Here is a 5,000-nt window from a genome sequence, read left to right on the forward strand (position 1 = left end):
AGCTGGTTACGCATCCTGCTTCGTGGTCACCTTTCAAAGCTTATATAGTAATGACATAATTCATGTTTACATTTCTTCATTTGTGACATATCAATAGCCAATTGGTTACATGGCAATGCAATTAATGAAGCGTAATGAAAGAGCATGTGAACTACAATCTCTACAGCACATTTGTGTCGCTCGTGCCATAAGGCCCAGAATCCGCACCGCCTTTGAAATGACACTCAGATCTTAGGCTCTAGCTCAATGGATGTCTTCCCATATGGTCTAGCGGTTAGGATTCCTGGTTTTCACCCAGGCGGCCCGGGTTCGACTCCCGGTATGGGAACTCGTTCTTCTTGAAAACTCAAGTATGTCCTTACAATCTGTAATTAGGATGTCCTGACGATCACATTGATTATCATCTGATGTGATATCCCTTCAATCCCTCAATGACCCTCCTGGGAAATATAAATATAAGGAATACAATGAATATCATTACAATCATTATTACGTTTATATTTCTATAACAATCGCCCTTCATCTACAGAAAGAGGAGGTATAACAAAAAAAGAACAATGGGAAAGAAGTGAAGAAAGAAGAAACAAACACACCTCTCTCTCACCGACGTATTGGCCATGATCATTTCAACTGCTTCTTGCCATAATGGTATGAGCACAGGACACACCAGCCGTCGTGGCACACAAGTGGTTACAGGCCGTGATCGTATAGTGGTTAGTACTCTGCGTTGTGGCCGCAGCAACCCCGGTTCGAATCCGGGTCACGGCAGCCTTTGCAAGATGGTTCAAATCTTTTGACCTTAGCAGAACCCAAAGTTCTACTTCTATTCCAATGAACTGTAGTTTCTTCCCCTGCCATTCGGTTTACACAAACAGCATAGGCTAAATTCCGGACTATTTATCCCTCTTCCCTGAGGATCTCAACAGGCCCTGCTCGGTAAGATAGAGTGGGCCAGTGGCGCAATGGATAACGCGTCTGACTACGGATCAGAAGATTCTAGGTTCGACTCCTGGCTGGCTCGGCCTCATTTAGTTTCCAGTAGAACCAACAACAGAAACACTTTGAAACACCGCCACCGATTTCGGGATGCTCTAACAGACAGCAGACTTGTGCTTGTCAAAATACCATGTAGCCTCCATCGGAGAGATGGTAAAAACTCTCTGCTGAAGGAAGCTGGAGTACAACTTGTGGCTACATGTGGAAAGGACTCTGTGACGTGCACTTTTACGACGTAAAATCATTCATGATATCTGTTTTGAACATTGCACGTATCCATTCAGGGCAGTATTTGGATACTAGTAGCACAGTTGGTTTATTTGAATTGGTCAGTAAAGCAGTAATTGTCTCTGTCGGGGGGAGGTGGCTGCTCTATTCAGCTTTGGACGTGTGTCTCTATGCTTCAGACGCTTCAGCTGGTTACGCATCCTGCTTCGTGGTCACCTTTCAAAGCTTATATAGTAATGACATAATTCATGTTTACATTTCTTCATTTGTGACATATCAATAGCCAATTGGTTACATGGCAATGCAATTAATGAAGCGTAATGAAAGAGCATGTGAACTACAATCTCTACAGCACATTTGTGTCGCTCGTGCCATAAGGCCCAGAATCCGCACCGCCTTTGAAATGACACTCAGATCTTAGGCTCTAGCTGAAAGGATGTCTTCCCATATGGTCTAGCGGTTAGGATTCCTGGTTTTCACCCAGGCGGCCCGGGTTCGACTCCCGGTATGGGAACTCGTTCTTCTTGAAAACTCAAGTATGTCCTTACAATCTGTAATTAGGATGTCCTGACGATCACATTGATTATCATCTGATGTGATATCGCTTCAATCCTTCAATGACCCTCCTGGGAAATATAAATATAAGGAATACAATGAATATCATTACAATCATTATTACGTTTATATTTCTATAACAATCGCCCTTCATCTACAGAAAGAGGAGGTATAACAAAAAAAGAACAATGGGAAAGAAGTGAAGAAAGAAGAAACAAACACACCTCTCTCTCACCGACGTATTGGCCATGATCATTTCAACTGCTTCTTGCCATAATGGTATGAGCACAGGACACACCAGCCGTCGTGGCACACAAGTGGTTACAGGCCGTGATCGTATAGTGGTTAGTACTCTGCGTTGTGGCCGCAGCAACCCCGGTTCGAATCCGGGTCACGGCAGCCTTTGAAAGATGGTTCAAATCTTTTGACCTTAGCAGAACCCAAAGTTCTAATTCTATTCCAATGAACTGTAGTTTCTTCCCCTGCCATTCGGTTTACACAAACAGCATAGGCTAAATTCCGGACTATTTATCCCTCTTCCCTGAGGATCTCAACAGGCCCTGCTCGGAAAGATAGAGTGGGCCAGTGGCGCAATGGATAACGCGTCTGACTACGGATCAGAAGATTCTAGGTTCGACTCCTGGCTGGCTCGGCCTCATTTAGTTTCCAGTAGAACCAACAACAGAAACACATTTTTGATTGATTGAAAACTTTATTAGAAGATTTGCAGAAGTAGGTACATGAAAGTACATATTACATACAAGGTCAACTAACAGGATAAAAACCCAAGAAAGCCACTGGCTTATTTCAATTGGGGTCCTTGATTCTCAATTCATCGTTACATGTAAGACAGACAAAAAAGCTAGTACTATCTACATGATAATACAGACAAATAACTATTACTATCTACAAGATAAACACACATCCATCATGGGAAGAACAATACAACAAAACATAAGGTATGTACAGCGGGTAGGACAGGTGGGGACATACACCACAGGTGGGGGCGGGGGACAAAACACAAAGTATGTACAGTGGGTAGTTCGGGTCTTTTAATCTGATTTTTGATTTAGAGGGTCCAGTTACGGATTGCAGCCTCCTGTAAAAAATTTTTGAGAGTGGTTTTGAAGGTGGGCATTGTTTTGCACTCCTTTAAGATTATAGGAAGGGCGTTCCACATTTTTACTGCATAGTTAGCAAACGAGTTTAACCCCTTGTTTGTGGTGCAACGCGGTTGAACGTGGTTCGTGGAGCTTCCTCTGGTGTTGTATGTGTGGACGTTGTTCACTTTTTGGAAGTATGTTGACAGGTACTTGGGTGTCTTTGTGGTGTAGCGTATCTTGAAGACCAGGCCCAGTGCAAGCTGCTGCACTCTGTCAACTACTCGTAGCCAATCAAGGCTCAAAAAATGAGCAGCGGTTAGATGTGTCCTAGGGTTGAGGCCTAGCAGAAGCCTAACCAGTTTATTTTGGGCTGTCTGGAGTCTTGTTTTATGGGCCTTTGTGGTTCTATAGTACCATGATGTTACGGCATAGTCTAAGTGACATTGAATGAGAGCTCCTGATAGGGTCCTCAGTGTGTTTTTACTGACAAGTGAGGATATCCTGTACAAGAATCTAGTTCTATGGTTCACTTTTTTGATTACTTTTGCTGCCATTTTATCTCCGGAAAGATTTGCCTCTAAGATGGAGCCCAGGTATGTAATATCCTCTTTTCTTGTGATATTAATGTTACCCACTTTTATTTTAAAATTTTCAGCCTTTCTGAGTTTAGATGGGGATCCGTATAGGATGGTTTCAGTTTTACCTAGGTGTATTGATAGTTTATTGTCAGCTAGCCAGATGCAGATTCTACTCAGTTCAGTGCTTAGCGCTTTTTCCACCTGCAATATGTCCCTGTCAGAGACCAGCAGAGCCGAGTCATCCGCGAACAGGAACAAATTGCAATCACATGCTGATGACATGTCATTCACATATATTAGGAACAGTAAAGGTCCCAAAATGCTTCCTTGTGGAACGCCGCAGGTCACTGGGAGGGGGGGGGACAGTGTTCCGTTCACACTAACCACCTGTTCCCTCCCCTCTAAGTATGATTGCATCCAGCTCACCGATGTTCTATCGAACCCAATTGCTTTCAGTTTATCTAACAATATGTGGTGATCTACTGTGTCGAAGGCCTTCTGGAGGTCCAGCATGACCATGCCGCAGTACTTGCCCGAGTCCACCTCATGGTTGATGTGGTCGTTCAAATAGAGAAGGCATGTGTCAGTGGAATGGGATGTTCTGAATCCTGATTGAAATTCATACATCAGCTTTTTTTCGGTAAGGTACCTATCGACCTGTTCATAAACTATTTTTTCCATAAGTTTCGAGATGGAATTAAGAATAGAAACAGGTCGGTAGTTGCCTGGGTCTAATTTGCTTCCTTTTTTATACAGTGGGGTTACCCTTGCTATTTTAAAGTCAAGGGGGACGTGTCCCTGTTTGATGGAGAGGTTTATTATGTGGGTGATGATTGGGGTAATGGAGGCAGCTGAGTCTTTTAGAAATCTGGCTGGAATATTGTCATGGCCCGTGGCCTTTTCTGAGTGTAGAGCGCCTAGCTTTTTAAACACCTCATCGTTTGACACCATGGAGAGTTTAAAATCATCATTGCGTACACCCAGTTTATTGTAGAACTCACGGATGTGCTCTACACCATAACGCCCTGAGTGGGGTGGTAGGTTGTTAACTAATTTAGTGGCTATGGTTGTAAAGAAAGTGTTTAAGCACTTAGCCACATCCAGCTTGTCTGTAAGGAGAGAATCACCAGATTTTATGCTGATGTTTGTAGACCTGGTTTTGAGTTTTTGACTGCAACCTAGTTGGCTATTAAGTAGCTTCCAAAGGTCACGTGGTTTGTTTAAGTTTTCTTCGATTTTGTTATCGAGGTATTCTTTCTTAGCAGATTTGGTCATGGTAATTACCTGATTGCATAGTTTGTTGCATTGTTTTTTAATTTTCTCAAAGTGGGTTTTGTGATCTTCGTTTAAGTGTTTCACTAATTTTGATTTGCATTTTTGAACTTCAGAGCATTTTAGGTCTCTGACTTTCATAGCATTTAGAATGTCCGAATTCATCCATGGTTCCGATCGGGTTTTAACCCTGGTGGTTCTCATGGGGGCTATACTGTCAATAATATTTAGGAATTTGGTTTTGAAACCTAGCCATGCCTCTTCAACC

Source organism: Nansenia antarctica (assembly GCF_963989245.1).
Source record: "Nansenia antarctica genome assembly, chromosome: 16".
Taxonomy (NCBI): Eukaryota; Metazoa; Chordata; class Actinopteri; order Argentiniformes; family Microstomatidae; genus Nansenia; species Nansenia antarctica.